Source organism: Ranitomeya imitator, chromosome 5 (genome assembly GCF_032444005.1).
Source record: "Ranitomeya imitator isolate aRanImi1 chromosome 5, aRanImi1.pri, whole genome shotgun sequence".
Classification (NCBI taxonomy): Eukaryota; Metazoa; Chordata; class Amphibia; order Anura; family Dendrobatidae; genus Ranitomeya; species Ranitomeya imitator.
This window is the reverse complement of record NC_091286.1, coordinates 535432763-535450756: the sequence shown is the minus strand read 5'-3', so window position 1 is coordinate 535450756 and position 17994 is coordinate 535432763. Positions and strand designations below refer to the sequence as shown.

At 43.4% G+C, this 17994-nt stretch overlaps 1 protein-coding gene across 2 annotated transcripts in view; it reads left to right on the top strand.

Annotated features, from left to right (window-relative positions):
- PLOD2 (procollagen-lysine,2-oxoglutarate 5-dioxygenase 2) overlaps positions 1-17994 on the top strand; it is a 267967-nt gene that overhangs the window by 80695 nt on the left and 169278 nt on the right. The gene's annotated exons all lie outside the window — the stretch shown is intronic.

Below are 17994 nucleotides of genomic sequence, written 5' to 3'. Positions count from 1 at the left end.
TACAGCAAAAGGTGCATGATAGTTATATATGCAGCTTTCATTTATAATTTATAGTACAATATATAATTTTAAATATTTTTCCAGCCAGTGACCTTATTGGTGCAGCTGATTTACTTATATAATTCATGTGTTCTATGATGTGGGAAGAAAACAGTTTTTGGGGAATCCGTGTGTTGCTTTTGTGTTCTTAAAAGGGAGGATATGGGGTTACAAAAACATAGCTGCATTCTAAAACAATGCTACTCTTGTCCATGTTGCTGGAACTGGTATTGCAGCTCAGGCCAAACACTTGAACAGACAAAGCTGCAATACTTATAGTACCACTCCAGTGCTATTCTTTTAATTTTTTTCCATACTGGAGTGGTACCACTAAATTAAGGTCCCTGCCCCTAGCATTATACTCGCCAGCCATAGTCTTCATTTGTTCCCAGTGCCACTGCTGTCTGTCTCCAGTAGTGTAGTAGTCTATGAAACCAGAACAACGTCATAAGCAGGCTCCCATAGACTTACATTGAGAGCTTGAGATCATTACCTCTGACTTTGTGCAATCAAAAGGTGCGGTCACAAAATGGTGCCATGGGACTGGAGCAGCATTTGGGGACAGATGAAGAGCTGGTAAGCATGTGAATCAGGTCAAGGAAATTAGTTTAGCACTCCAGCATGGCAATAAAAAAAGCCTGAGTTACACACATCTCACCTCCAGTATTTTACCAGTGTCCTTCTCACACAGCCCATAGGCAAGGATTTCAACTGTTTCTGGAGGGAAGTGATCCTGTTTTCATCTCATAAATTGCACCAGAACTTTTTTCTGGTATGCTTCCAAATGTGTTTTGCAAAGCAGGAAATGTTATAACATAAAGAAATAATCATTAGTTGCTCTTCAAATCCCCATGTTACATCATTAATCACCTCAACTTGTCTATCATAAGTGTGATCACATCAGACCCCTCACTTGCTTCAGTATACATGTGCCCTATATGCAGATTCAATGTCTGAGGCCAGTGATTTGCTGCAGCGGTCTAGTGAATGAGTTGAGGCGTCTTTACTTAAGTACTGGCAGGGACCACTGAGGCATCAATTCTGGAATGGTGAGGAATTCAAGGGGTACAGTAATGGTTGCATATTTTATAGCATTTGCTACTCTTTGCTCACTTTTTGGAGAAAAAAAATCGTCTTTAAGGAATTTCATCTAGACTTTTTTCAACAATTTCCAGAAAATGCAAGTAACACAATGACAAACCGTTTATCTGATTAAAACCATAGGATTTATATAGATAGATAGATAGATATAGATATATAGATATGCAATCATTTATTTCCATTGGGACTCAAGGTTTCATCTTGATGACTTGGTCTCTTCTGGAATATTCTACTAAACAGAAGCCAGAGTATGCCGCTACTGTTTGTATAATGACTAGGCAGGACACCATTGTATTGTGCTATACATGAGGTCTTTTTTTGCCTTCATCTCCCACTTTCTATTTTTCCCCTTGAGGATTTCTTACATATGTTCAAGAGCAAAACGTGTCTTATACCCATACTTGTCACTTGCGATCTTGTTATTGTTACTACTGAAGAAACGTACAAAGGAAATTTCAAGGGCCGCATCAATATACCTATAGTTTTACAACATCTACCTATTAGGTATATACTCACCCTCGGACGCGCCCTGCTTCTTTCCGGCAGCCTTCCTTCCTAAGAATCAGCGCTTGAAGGACCTTCGGTGACGTCGCGGCTTCTGATTGGTCGCGCGAGTGGTCACATGGGCGGTCGCGCGACCAATCACAAGCCGCGACGTCATCTAAGGCCCTTCACGCACTGATTCTAAGGAAGGAAGGCTGCCGGTTAGTACCAGGGCGCGTCAGAGGGTGAGTATAGCAATATTTTTTATTTTAATTCTTTATTTTACACTTAAATATGGATTCCGATACCGATTTCCGATATTGCAAACATATCGGAACTCTGTATCGGAATTCCGATACCAGATTCAGAAGATCGCCGACCTCATGGCCGACCCCACACAGGGGTTGGGTCAGGCTTCATGAAACCCGACTTTGCCAAAAGTCGGCGACTACTGAAAATGGCCGACCCGTTTCGCTCAACCCTACTTCTCACTAAAACTTTCATTCAAGGAAAATTATAAAGTTCAGCTAAAGATTATTCTAGACTTATCACTATATATACATAGAGGTAACAGGACATTTGAGCAAGAACACAAGTCTGGACAGTGATTAGGAGACCTTCTCTGGGAGAATCAAATGCTGGTGATTTTGCAAGGTATGGAACAGCAGCTCATCAGGAGCTGAGAGGGAGGGAGGTGAGCAGCTACTGTGGGGAAAAAAAGTATTTAGTCAGCCACCAACTGTGCAAGTTCTCCCACTTAAAAATATGAAGACTGTAATTGACATCATAGGTAGACCACAACGATGAGAGTCTAAATGAGAAAATAAATCCAGAAAATGACCTTGTCTGATTTGGCAAGATTCATTTTGCAAACTATGGTGGAAGATAAGTATTTGGTCAGCTAAAAACATGCAAGATTTCTGGCTCTCATAGACCTGTAACTTCTTCTTTAGGAGGCTCCTCTGTCCTCCACTCATTACCTGTAGTAATGTCACCTGTTCGAACTTATCAGTATAAAAGACACCTGTCCACAGCCTCAAACAGTCACACTCCAATCTCACACTATTGTGAAAACCAAAGAGCTGTCAAAGGACACCAGAAACAAAATTATAGCCCTACTCCAGGCTGGGAAGACTGAATCTGCAATAGGCAAACAGCTTTGTGTGATGAAATCAACTGTGGGAGCAATTATAAGAAAATGGAAGACATACAAGACCACTGATAATCTCCCTCGATCTGGGGCTCCATGTAATAACCACACGGGAGGACCTAGTGAGTGACCTGCATAAAGGTGGGACCATGGCAGCAAAGGCTACCATCAGTAACACACTACACCCCAGGGGCTCAGAAACGGTAGTGCCAGATGTGTCCCCCTTCTTAAACCAGTACATTTCCGGGCCCATCTGAAGTTTTGCTAGAGTGCTTTTGAATTATCCAGAAGAGTATTAGGAGAATGTCATATCGTCTGAGGAAACCAAAGTAGAACTGTTTGGTAGAAACAAAACTTGTTGTGTTTGGAGGACACAGAATGCCAAGTTGCATCCAAAGAACACCATACCTACTGTGAAGCATGGGGGTGGCAACATCATGCTTTGGGGCGGTTTCTCTGCAAAGGGACCAGGACAACTGATCCATGTACATGAAAGAATGAATGGGGCCATGTATTGTGAGATTGTGAGTGCAAATCTCCTTCCATTAGCAAGGGCATTGAAGATGAAACATGGATGGGTCTGCCAGCATGGCAATGATCCCAAGTACACCGCCAGGACAATTAAGGAGTTGCTTCATAAAAAGCATATGATGGTCCTGGAGTGGGCTAGCCAGTCTCCAGATCTCATCCCCATAGAAAACCTTTGGAGGGAGTTGAAGGTCCATGTTGGAGATCTGCATGGATGAATGGGCCAACATACCACCAACAGTGTGTGACAACCTTGTGAAGACTTACAGAAAATGTTTGACCTCTGTCCTTGCCAACAAAGGATATATAACAAAACTAGCTATTGAACCCGTTCTACGCCTGGGTGGCGAGCATTTATATTGGTATATGGTCTCCATATACTGCTCCATCCTGCGTCCCCATCCTGTCATGTGCTGCTCCATCCTGCGTCCCCATCCTGTCATGTGCTGCACCCATTCTGACATGTGCTGCTCCCATCCTGCGCCCCCATTCTGACATGTGCTACACCCATCCTGCGCCTCTATTCTGACATGTGCTGCTCCCATCCTGCGCCCCCATCCTGTCATGTGCTGCTCCCATCCTGTGCCTCCGTTCTTTCATGTGCTGCTCCCATCCTGCGCCCCCTTTCTGTCATGTGCTGCTTCCATCCTGCACCCCCGTTCTGTCATGTGCTGCTGCCATCCTGCACCCCCGTTCTGTCATGTGCTGCCCTATTCTATCATGTGCTGCTCCCATCCTGCGCCCCCGTTCTGTCATGTGCTGCTCTCATCCTGCGCCACCGTTCTGTAATTTGCTGCTCCCATCCATATGCCCCATACGCTGCTCCATAAAGGTTTATGGCCCCCATAAGATGCTCCATAGTATATGCCCCGTACACTGCTCCATAAAGGTTTATGGCCCCCATAAGATGCTCCATAGTATATGCCCCCGTACACTGCTCCATAAAGGTTTATGGCCCCCATAAGATGCTCCATAGTATATGCCCCCGTACACTGCTCCATTATGGTTGATGGCCCCATAAGATGCTCCATAGTATATGCCCCCATACACTGCTCCATTATGGTTGATGGCCCCCATAAGATGCTCTATATTATATGCCCCCATACACTGCTCCATTATGGTTTATGGTCCCCATAAGATGCTCCATAGTATAGGCTGGGACACCGGCGCGCTGTGGGGGTCAGGTGCCGGTATCGCCGCTAGCTCAGGCCCCCCAGCACTTGCTATATTCACGAGGCCGTGATCCAGCGCTGCACGCCGCTCCGTGTTCCGGCTCCTCTGGCTGTGACTGTTCAGTCAGAGGGTGGCACGCATTAAGCGCGTCATCGCGCCCTCTGAACTGTGAATGTCACAGGCAGAGGACCCAGAACACGGAGTGGCACGCAGCGCTGGAACGGGGGACAGGTGAATATAATACTTACCCTCCTGGCGCATCCACGGTCCCTGCCTCTCCGTTGGAGATCGCGGTGTGCGTTCAGTGTTTACGCATACCGTGATCCCCTGGGAGCGTCACTCTGTGGGGTCCAGACTGCGCCGGCGCTTGCGCAGTCTATAAAGGCTTCGGACAGAGTGACGCTCCCAGCATTGTATTATAGATATTGAAATGAACTTTTGTTAATGACCAAATACTTATTTTCCACCATAATTTGCATAATAAATCTTGCCAAATCAGACAAGTTCATTTTCTGGATTTGTTTTCTCATTTTGACTCTTATAGTTGTGGTCTACCTATGATGTCAATTACAGGCCTCTCTCATCTTTTTAAGTGGGAGAACTTGCACAGTTGGTGGCTGACTAAATACTTTTTCCCCCACTGGAAATGCTTTATAGATACTAACCTCTCTCCAGCCCATTAATATGTTAGGAATTAAACCATCTCCTGGAATATAACTACTATGCACTTTCTGCAGAGTCTGGATAGACACTAATGGCTGAGCTCCATGGAAACCTACTGCACTAAGAGAAATAAATTCTAATTGCAGGAAAACAGCAGCAGATAGAAAAGTCAAGTCAATTGCTAATTTGCTTATTTTCATACTAATTAAAGCAATTTAAAAAATTGATAATACCCCTTTAAAGGGAATCTGGCAAGATATTTGACAGGTAATCTGAGAGTAGTCTAAGGCTGGGTTCCCATTGCATTATGGGACCGCGTTTAACGGACAGCGTTGCACGGCGAAATTAACGCCGTGCAACGCGTCCGTTAACGTGCCCATTGAAGGCAATGGGAACGCGCTTCACTAGCGCGTGCCATGTTCGGCACGCGCTAGCGACGCGCCGGTGATTCCTGGCGCGCCGCGGACGCTGCTTGCAGCGTCCGAGGCGCGCCCGCGGTCCGTTCCCCGCTCTCGCAGATCTGGGATCTGCGAGAGCGGGGACGTTACCGCGACCCCGACCGCAGCCCCATAGAAAACATTGCGTTAGCGCAATCCGCTAGCGCTAAACGGATTGCACTAACGCAATGTGACCCTAGCCTAAGGAGTCAGAGACAATGTTTTTTGCAATGTTGTTCAAATCACATTCAAGTCAGCCCTCACCTCTGCTAAACAGGACTACTTCAAAACCCCAGGAAGCTATTCACCACTTTTAACTCCCTCCGCCCACCACTGCCCCCTCTGACCTCTTTCATCTCTGTTGAAGACTTTGCTGTATACTTCAACAATGAAATCGACCAAATCAGGCAAGTCTTTACTGCTCAACCACCACAAACCCTATATATACCAGACCACAGCTCTCCCCCACTAACCTTCCTCCCCACATCATTGAAGTAGAGCTTACCCATCTCATCTCCAAATCACACCTCACCATCTGTTCTCTTGACCCCATACCATCCCACCTCCTCCCCAACCTCGCCACCACACTTATCACAACCCTAACTCATCTCTTCAACTTGTCATTAACTTCTGGTACCTTCCCCTCTGCTTTCAAATATGCCACAGTTAACATATCCTGAAGAAGCCAACCCTCTACATTTAGCTATCAGCCAATATCGCTGCTCCCGTTTGCGTCCAATCTCTTTAAAAAGCATGTCTACACTGTACTTGCTTCTCATTTAACCTTCAATCCAGCTTTCGCCATTCCACAGAAACTGCCCTAACCAAAATTACCAGTGGCTTACTGCCGCAGGCAACAAACATTTCGATATACCCCTCATTCTAAATACTCTTCTCCATCTATACCTTTTGGTCTGGGACAACACATAAAGTCCCATGGTTTCAAACACCATCTTATATGCGGATAACACTTGTATCTACCTCTCTGGCCCAGACATCACCTCTATGCTGTCCAGAATCCAGTGTTGATCAACCATCTCTTCATTCTTCACATCATGTTTCCCAAAGCTCAACGTAGACAAAACTGAACTCCACATCTTTCCTTCATCTAGCCTACCTTCACTACCTGATCTGTTGGTCACAATAAAGGACAACACACTTTCCCCTGTACCTAAAGTCCGCTGTCTAGGAGTAACTGTAGACTCTGCCTCATCCTTCAAGCCACACATCCAATTTCTTGCCACCTCCTGCCTCCTTCAACTCAAAAATGTTTCCAAAATCCGTCGTTTTTCAAACCCTCAATTTACTAGAATAATAGCGCATGCCCTCATAATCTCCCTCCTCAACTACTGCAAAATCCTCCTCTGTGGCCTTCCTGCTAGCACTCTCCTGCATTTCAAGTCCTTAACTCTACTGAACAACTAATCCACCTCCCTCCACCCTACTCTTCTACCTCTCCCTCTGCAGATCCCTTCATTGGTTCCCAATTCCACAACGTATCAACTTCAAATTGATAACCATGACCTACAAATCCATCCATAATCTGTCTCCCCCATATATCTCTGAATTAATCTCCTGATATCTTCCCAACACATAGTCTCCGGTCTTCCAAAGATCTTCTCTTCCACACTAGTAGATTCCTCATCCAGTCATATCCAAGACTTCTCCCAAGCATCCCTCATCCATTGGAATACTGTGGACCAACACGTCCGATTATCCCCTACATTCAGAACTGTCAGGAGGAAACCCAAATCTTCGTAACCGCTTACAACCTGCATTAACTCTGCTGCCACCTCACCACTACCAGAGCCGCCACTTCACCAACACCGGAACTATTGAAACTCCCAATTCTATGATCTCCATCCCCACTATCCTGTAGAATGTAAGCCCGCAAGGTTAAGATCCTCTACCCTCTGTACCCGTCTATCACCATTAGTTTGCTCATTGTAATTTCTATTTGTGTTTTGTATGTTACCCCTTCTCATGTACAGCACCATGGAAACGATGGTGCTATAAAAATGTCACTTACTGGGCTGATTGAGTTCTGTTAATCTGTTTTGGACAAAGCAATGTTTTTATCAGTAGAAGACAAGTAAACCTGTGCCATGTAGTCCTCCACATTTATGGGCTCTGGATAAGCATTCCCCCACCACTGATTGACAGCTTTTTGCCAATATACAGTATGCAAATAAATCTGTGGATCAGTGGTGTGGGTAGGGTTATACATTAATCAACATTCAAGGAACCGGTAGATGTTTAGCAGATAATTGATTTGATAAGAACTGCAGAAAGCATCCCAGTAAGGCCGGCTTCACACTTGCGAGATTTACGGACGTAAGAGCGCAGAAACTACATCCGTAAAACTCGCAAAAAATACGGCACAATTATTCTCTATGCCCCTGCTCCTATCTGCCGTATTTTACTGATCAGTATTATATGGCTTTCTACGGCCGTACAAAATCGCAGCATGCTGCGTTTGTCACCGTACTGCGCAAGAAATACGCCAATGAAAGTCTATGGAAGCGTGAAAAATACGGATTACACACGGACAAGCAGTGTGACTTGCGAGAAATACGCAGCGCTGTTAGAGAGAAAAGCCGGTAATTCAGTGCGGTGTACAGTAAAATCACACTGACAGCTTACAGTCCAATAGGTAGAATAAATGTGTACACATAGAATAGGTATATCTATATATATAATTGTCTAAGGGTTTTTCGGTCTCTGTCTGTCTGTCTGTCCTGGAAATCCCGGCTCTCTGATTGGTCGAGGCCGCCAGGCCTCGACCAATCAGAGACCGGCACAGCATCGACGTAGAAATCCCGCGTCTCTGATTGGTCGATGCCACCAGGCCTCGACCAATCCGCAACGGGCACAGCGACGATGATGTCATAAAGGACATAGACATCCCGCGTCTCTGATTGGTTGAGGCCTGGCGGCATCGACCAATCAGCAACGGGCACAGCGACGATGATGTCATAATGGTTGCCATGGCGACGATGATGTCATAAAGGTTGCCTCGACCAATCAGCGACGGGCACAGTCTGCCGCGAATTCTGAAATCATCATTGTCCATATACTACGGGGACATGCATATTCTAGAATACCCGATGCGTTAGAATCGGGCCACAGTCTAGTATATATATATATATATATATATATATATATATATAATCTATATCTCTCAGTGAGACACATATATGTATATATATTAATATTTATTCCAGCGCTATACAGCTTGAAAGCCAGTAATTCAATTACCGGCTTTTTCTTTCTCCTTCCTAAACCCGACATGATTTGAGACATGGTTTACATACAGTAAACCATGTCTTCTCTCCATTTTTTTTGCAGATTCCACACTACTAATGTCAGTAGTGTGTATCTGCAAAATTTGGCCGTTCTAGCTCTTAAAATAAAGGGTTAAATGGCGGAAAAAATTGGCGTGGGATCCCGCGCAATTTTCTCCGCCAGAGTAGTAAAGCCAGTGACTGAGGGCAGATATTAATAGCCTGGAGAGGGTCCACGGTTATTGCCCCCCCCCTGGCTAAAAATATCTGCCCCCAGCCACCCCAGAAAAGGCACATCTGTAAGATGCGCCTATTCTGGCACTTGGCCACTCTCTTCCCATTCCCGTGTAGCGGTGGGATATGGGGTAATGAAGGGTTAATGCCACCTTGCTATTGTAAGGTGACATTAAGCCTAATTAATAATGGAGAGGCGTCAATTATATGACACCTATCCATTATTAATCCAATTGTAGTAAAGGGTTAAATAAAACACAAACACATTATTTAAAATTATTTTAATGAAATAAAAACAATGGTTGTTGGAGTATTTTATTCTACGCCCAATCCAGTCACTGAAGACCCTCGTTCTGTGAAAGAAAAAACATAATAAACCAACAATATACTTACCCTCCGCAGATCTGTTAAAACAGGGGTTAAAACATTTTGCAGCAAGGGGTTCCGCTAATGCAGGCTGCTCCTTGCTGCAAAACCCCGGGGAATGAGGATAAATATAGATCAATGATCTATATTTAGCTTCATTTGCGGTGAGGCGCCCTCTGCTGGATGTTCATAGATCGTGGGAACTTTCCTAGAAAGCCTGGGAGCTTTCTAGGTAAGTTCCCACGATATTTTTTTTCTTTTTGGGACACATGGATCACTTCTATAGCGGTATGTTGGTTTTGCAAGCCTGCGAGAAAACCACGCAGTACGGATGCCATACTGATTACATACGGAGGATGCCATGCGCAAAAAACGCTGACACACCCTGCCTACGGAGGAGCTACGGACCACTATTTTTGGGACTTTTCAGCGTATTACGGCCGTAATATACGGACCGTATTTTCATACGCTGAGTGTGAAGCCGGCCTAAGGGTATGTGCACACGTCAGGATTAATTGCAGAAATTTTCCTGACACAAACCGGACATTTCTGACAGAAATCCGCATGCATTTTTTTTGCGTTTTTGACGCGTTTTTGATGCGTTTTTTTGTGCGTTTTTTTCCCAAATGCATAGACTTGCGGGAAAAACGCAGAAAATCCGCAAAAATAATGAACATGCTAATTTTTTTACCGCGATGCGTTTTTTTCACGGAAAAAAACGCATCCATGTGCACAACATGCAGAATGCATTCTAAATGATAGAATGCATAATGTATGCGTTTTTACTGAGTTTTTATAGCGTTTTTAGCGTGAAAAAATGCGAAAAAACGCGAAAAAACCTGAACGTGTGCACATGGCCTTAGTGTTACATCGCTGGAATCCAGATCTCTGTCTATATATCAGGCTGCTCTCAGATGGGGGTAGCAAAAAGATGAGATTCCCTTTTAAGGAAAAATTGTGGCTGACATCTACCACTGAATACTTCCTTTTTTAAATGATTTTCTGTTTAGATCCCAGCAAATAAAAGCTGGAAACCACCCTCTGTCTTGTTATTCATGGATTTTACTATTTATTTTTAACAAAATTCCAATTTTTTTTTCCACATAAATTTGGAACAGACCTCACATATAACCTTTTAAAGTGTGTACATTTGCAGGTGTTAAATGGTAGCATTGTCTTCTGATTTTATGTAATTCTCCTGAAAGTCTAAAAATGATTCTCTTAGTATTCTAAATAATTTTAGAAGTATAGTTCTTCTAAAATCTTCTGGTTTCTGAACCTATGTTGCCCTGTAATTGCTGTGCTCCCAGTCCTGTGAATTTGCTCATTTGCTGATAGCCGTCTTTGTTTAATTTTCTTTGACTAGATCTACATTCCTGAAATTTTTAACTCCTTATTACAGATACCATACACAGATAACTGTAGTAAAGGTAAAGAAAATATCAGTGGAAAAACTGTAGAAAATAGCTGGAGAATATGTTTTCACAATTTTTTTAAACATAACATGGTAATGGTATCATACAATCCATAGGGGCCCTCTACTGATATATGTGAATACACATTCTTTGTTCCATTACTAACAATTTACAAAATAAAATTCATTCAGTTATGCTAAAGGTGTGTGTGTGTGGGGGGGGGGGGGGGGGAGGGGCAGTCACATTTTGTGGCCTTACCAATGGGGCTCCAAAAGTAATTGTACTTGGAAAAAAAAGTCTTCTCTGTTTTTGTCCATGGTCATAGAAAAACCAGATGTAACGTGGAAGTATGGTCAATTAAAAGTCAATATGAATGTTAAAATCATCTTACTTTGTTGACCACATAATTTCTGGGCTGTTATACATGTTACTAATGCATTTGTACGGTTCGCACGAGCTGAGGTATTTTACTGTGACCCTAGACCACAGTGAGACTGGTTCCTTAAGTGTGTGTGTAGAATATTCTCTCCACCTACTCGATGGTACAGGAACCTCCTATTTATAGTATAGTTAAGGAAGGAGTTGGTGTATTTTCTTTTTTTTTTTAATTAACTTTATTTTATTGATGAATTATATGTCTCATGTACAGCACCATGGAATTAATGGTGCTATATAAATAATAATAATGTAGCACATGTACCTGCTATTTTCTGTATAATACATCTACAGTGCTGAACAGAGTTGCAGGCTTAGGGAGCTGTCACACAGACAGCTCTCTCCAGCGACCAACGATCAGGGGAAAGACAGTTTCAACGATGCCGAAGTCCCCGGGTAACCAGGGTAAATATCGGGTTACTAAGTGCAGGGCCGCGCTTAGTAACCCGATATTTACCCTGGTTACCATTGTAAAAGTAAAAAAAAAAAAAAACAGAAAAACAGTACATACTCACATTCCGATGTCTGTCACGTCCCCTGCCGTCAGCTTCCAGCACTGACTGTGTCAGCGCCGGCCGTAAAGCAGAGCACAGCGGTGTCATCACCGCTGTGCTCTGCTTTACGGCCGGCGCTGACAGTCAGTGCAGGGAAGCTGACGGCGGGGGACGTGACAGACATCGGAATGTGAGTATGTACTGTTTTTCTGTTTTTTTAAACTTTTACAATGGTAACCAGGGTAAATATCGGGTTACTAAGCGCGGCCCTGCACTTAGTAACCCGATATTTACCCTGGTTACAAGTGAACACACGCCGATCCAGTGATGACAGCGGTTGATCAGCGACCAAAAAAAGGTCCTGATCATTCCCCAACGACCAACGATCTCCCAGCAGGGGCCTGATCATTGGTCGCTGTCACACATAACGAGATCGTTAGCGGGATCGTTGCTACGTCACAAAAAGCGTGACATTGCAACGATATCGTTAACGAAATTGTTGTGTGAGGGTACCTTTTAGCAGTTATATGTGGCAGCACAGATCTTGTACAGCATCCAGAAGTTACTAATCTGCTGTCACCATCCCGCCATCTTTCTTCATAGCATTTTCCTTTCCTTCTACCTACTGCCCACCGCTAATGTAAAATCTGTGCTATGTCTTGGCTATCTAGACTTCTAAATTCCAAGGCCAGGTGATATGTACCTCTATCCTTGTCACCTTGCTGTCTTGGACTCCTACAAACCCATGGCTGCCCTTCTGGACTGTTGTCTCCTTACCACTGAAGTGCCTTACTTCACTTTCCACATCTTTGTCCTGGTCTAAAGGTACCTTCACACTCAGCGACGCTGCAGCGATACCGACAATGATGTCGATCGCTGCAGCATCGCTGTTGGGTCGCTGGAGAGCTGTCACACAGACAGCTCTCCAGCGACCAACGATCCCGAGGTCCCCGGGTAACCAGGGTAAACATCGGGTTACTAAGCGCAGGGCCGCGCTTAGTAACCCGATGTTTACCCTGGTTTCCAGCGTAAAAGTAAAAAAAACAAACACTACATACTTACCTACCGCTGTCTGTCCCCGGCGCTCTGCTTCTCTGCACTCCTCCTGCACTGACTGAGCAGCACAGCGGCCGTAAAGCAGAGCGGTGACGTCACCGCTCTGCTTTCCGGCTGACCAACGCTCACAGCCAGTGCAGGAGGAGTGCAGAGAAGCAGAGCGCCGGGGACAGACAGCGGTAGGTAAGTATGTAGTGTTTGTTTTTTTTACTTTTACGCTGGTAACCAGGGTAAACATCGGGTTACTAAGCGCGGCCCTGCGCTTAGTAACCCGATGTTTACCCTGGTTACCAGTGAAGACATCGCTGGATCTGTGTCACACACGCCGATCCAGCGATGTCTGCAGGGAGTCCAGCGACTAAATAAAGTTCTGGACTTTCCTCAGCGACCTACGATCTCCCAGCAGGGGCCTGATCGTTGGTCGCTGTCACACACAACGATTTCCTTAACGATATCGTTGCTACTTCACAAAAAGCAACGATATCGTTAACGATATCGTTATGTGTGAAGGTACCTTTAGGTGTTACCAGTAGTGTTGAGCATTCCGATACCGCAAGTATCGGGTATCGGCCGATACTTGCGGTATCGGAATTCCGATACCGAGATCCGATACTTTTGTGGTATTGGGTATCGGTATCGGATCCATAGGGATGTGTAAAATAAAGAATTAAAATAAAAAATATTGATATATTCACCTCTCCGGCGGCCCCAGGACATCACGCTGGTAACCGGCAGGCTTCTGTGTTTAAAATAAGCGCCTTTAGGACCTGCGAATGACGTCGCGGCCAATCAGAAGCCGCGACGTCATTCTCATTCACTAAACTCCTAATTCTAGAAATTAAGGACCTGCGAATGACGTCGCGGCTTCTGATTGGTCACGTGCCGCTCATGTGACCGCCACGCGACCAATCAGAAGCCGCGAAGTCATTCGCAGGTCCTAAATATTTTTTATTTTAATTCTTTATTTTACACATCCCTATGGATCCCAGGGCCTGAAGGAGAGTTTCCTCTCCTTCAGACCCTGGGAACCATCAGGATACCTTCCGATACTTGGTGTCCCATTGACTTGTATTGGTATCGGATATCGGTATCGGCGATATCCGATATTTTTTCGGGTATCGGCCGATACTATCCGATACCGATACTTTCAAGTATCGGACGGTATCGCTCAACACTAGTTACCAGCTGTACTCCACATCTAATCACTATCTGGATTAGGTTAGAAGCATGCCATGCAGATCACTCCTGGTAAGGTCTTCTACTCAGTCTCTCCCTTTTCCTGTAACCAGATACTTTGTAATTAACCGTAGCAATTAATTAACTCTCCTATTAGCCCCAAGCCTCCTCCAGACACCTGAGTAGGCCAGCTTTCTTAGGTTCCATAGCCGTACATTGAAAAAAATTTCAATAAACCAAATTAAACGGTATGCAGCGTTTCTGTACCGGCGATGACACATCAGACCAATTAAACACAATAGTACGGCAGATCACAGTATTTTCAGCGGGCACTAGCCATCTTCTCTTTTACACTTTTTCTAGACAGAAATGTCTTTTTTTTTTTTCGTTTGTTTTGACAACCCCTTTATTCATGTTTTTCACCATGAAACATTTGCGTTCGTTCTCATTTTATAAAATCCAATTTGTTAGAACCCCATTCTACATGTGTAGAGATCTGTGTTTTCCCTTTTAGAGTCTCTCATCCCTTTTTAGAATAGTGATATTCTACTACTACAGCAGTAATATTGATTATAACCTATATATTGCTGCCAGAAATTTCAAAATGGAAAAAAGTTTTACATTTTCTGGTAAATTGTTATTTCCAGGTCATTTGGCCACATAGTTAGAGTATAGAAGATTTATAAAAGTAAATACTGTGTGTAATTTGTATTTTGGTACTTTAATAGTCCAAATATGTAAATGGAAGTCAAGTAACCTGTGAGCTGAAAAGCTTTAATTTAATATTTGCTATTATTTCACATTTCGTGTCCAACCAGTAATGGAAAACTTTCTCTGAAAAATTGAATTTTCTTTTACACCCAAGTTTAACATAAACTAAACTCCAGAGGATGAAAGAAATGTAAATATATGTCTTGGCGTGTGAGCTAATTTTTGCGTTTTCCTAAATACATTAATCCTGTTTCTCAACAATATACAAATCATGGCATGGATATCACTGACATGACCATATCATGGACAGCTTTGTACACAGTAGAAGACATGTAGGTTGGGACTTTGTTACTAATGGTTACTGTTGTTCCTATTCCTAATGATATCATGTACTGGAATTATAAATCCGGGGGCGTGATGAATAGCGCTTTGTTTGACAGTTGACTACAGCTGGTTTTTATTACCGATGACAAGTAAAAACCTATCAGACATCGGGATAATGAAACAAGTCTGAAGGTGAAATTCTGGAATCTGCCAGAAAGATGTTTTTCCACTATATCTAGCAATGGCTCAGAAGGCATGTTGGTTTTCCCTCTGTACTGCTAAACTTCAGATGCTACTAGTATACGGTGGTCTACAGAAGAGGGCAACTTAATGCAGACCAGTGTTCCCCAACCAGTGGCATATACCGTTCGGGCACCCAGCAGCTCTTCGCACTGGTAGAATTTTAAAGGAACATGTTAGATAATGACATACTCTTTAAATCAGGTTTTTGTGCTTAAACGTATTTTTAAAAACTTGAGAAATATTTTGTTTAATTTTCATAACCCAATTTATATTAAAAATTGAGTAGAAATCTTGCAGTGGCCTGTGTGAAAGGTGCAGGATTTTTAATTTTATATTTTTAAAATGTAAATGTGTGTTTTATCAAAGAAAATGGGCAACTTTTTTCTTATGTAACACAAAAAAATCGTTTTTAACCCCTTTACCCCCAAGGGTGGTTTGCACGTTATGGCCCGGGCCAATTTTTACAATTCTGACCACTGTCCCTTTATGAGGTTATAACTCTGGAACGCTTCAACGGATCCCGGTGATTCTGACATTGTTTTCTCGTGACATATTGTACTTCATGATAGTGGTAAAATTTCTTTGATATTACCTGCGTTTATTTGTGAAAAAAACGGAAATTTGGCGAAAATTTTGAAAATTTCGCAATTTTCCAACTTTGAATTCTTATGCAATTAAATCACAGAGATATGTCACACAAAATACTTAATAAGTAACATTTCCCACATGTCTACTTTACATCAGCACAACTTTGGAACCAACATTTTTTTTTGTTAGGGAGTTATAAGGGTTAAAAGTTGACCAGCAATTTCTCATTTTTACAACACCATTTTATTTTAGGGACCACATCTCATTTGAAGTCATTTTGAGGGGTCTATATGATAGAAAATACCCAAGTGTGACACCATTCTAAAAACTGCACCCCTCAAGGTTCTCAAAACCACATTCAAGAAGTTTATTAACCCTTCAGGTGCTTCACAGGAATTTTTGGAATGTTTAAATAAAAATTGACATTTAACTTTTTTTCACAAAAAATTTACTTCAGCTCCAATTTGTTTTATTTTACCAAGGGTTACAGGAGAAAATGGACCCCAAACGTTGTTGTACAATTTGTCCTGAGTATGCTGATACCCCATATGTGGGGGTTAACCACAGTTTGGGCGCATGGCAGAGCTCGGAAGGGAAGGAGCGCCATTTGACTTTTCAATGCAAAATTGACTGGAATTGAGATGGGACGCCATGTTGCGTTTGGAGAGCCACTGATGTGCCTAAACATTGAAACTCCCCACAAGTGACACCATTTTGGAAAGTAGACCCCCTAAGGAACTTATCTAGAGGTGTGGTGAGCACTTTGACCCACCAAGTGCTTCACAGAAGTTTATAATGCAGAAACGTAAAAATAAAAAATCATTTTTTTTCACAAAAATAATTTTTCGCCCCCAATTTTTTATTTTCCCAATGGTAAGAGAAGAAATTGGACCACAAAAGTTGTGGCACAATTTGTCCTGAGTACTCTGATACCCCATATGTGGGGGTAAACCATTGTTTGGGCGCATGGGAGAGCTCGGAAGGGAAGGAGCGCCGTTTGACCTTTCAATGCAAAATTGACAGGAATTGAGATGGGACGCCATGTTGCGTTTGGAGAGCCACTGATGTGCCTAAACATTGAAACCCCCCACAAGTGACACCATTTTGGAAAGTAGACCCCCTAAGGAACTTATCTAGAGGTGTGGTGAGCACTTTGACCCACCAAGTGCTTCACAGAAGTTTATAATGCAGAGCCGTAAAAATAAAACAAAAATTTTTTCCCACAAAAATAATTTTTTAGCCCCCAGTTTTGTATTTTCCTGAGGGTAGCAGGAGAAATTGGACCCCAAAAGTTGTTGTGCAATTTGTCCTGAGTGCGCTGATACCCTATATGTGGGGGAGAACCAGCGTTTGGGCGCATGGGAGGGCTCGGAAGGGAAGGAGCGCCATTTGGAATACAGACTTAGATGGAATGGTCTGCAGGCGTCACATTGTGTTTGCAGAGCCCCTAATGTACCTAAACAGTAGAAACCCCCCACAAGTGACCCCATATTGGAAACTAGACCCCCCAAGGAACTTATCTAGATGTGTTGTGAGAACTTTGAGCCCCCAAGTGTTTCACTACAGTTTATAACCCAGAGCCGTGAAAATAAAAAATCTCTTTTTTTCCCACAAAAATTATTTTTTAGCCCCCAATTTTGTATTTTCCCAAGGGTAACAGGAGAAATTGGACCCCAATAGTTGTTGCCCAATTTGTCCTGAGTACGCTGATACCCCATATGTTGGGGTAAACTCCTGTTTGGGCACACGGGAGAGCTCGGAAGGGAAGGAGCACTGTTTTACTTTTTCAATGCAGAATTGGATGGAATTGAGATCGGTCGCCATGTCGCGTTTGGAGATCCCCCTGATGTGTCTAAACAGTGGAAACCCCCCAATTATAACTGAAACCCTAATCCAAACACACCCCTAACCCTAATCCCAACGGTAACCCTAACCACACCTCTAACCCAGACACACCCCTAACCCTAATCCCAACCCTATTCCCAACCGTAAATGTAATCCAAACCCTAACTTTAGCCCCAACCCTAACTGTAGCCTTAGCCCTAGCCCTAGCCCTAACCCTAGCCCTAACCCTAATGGGAAAATGGAAATAAA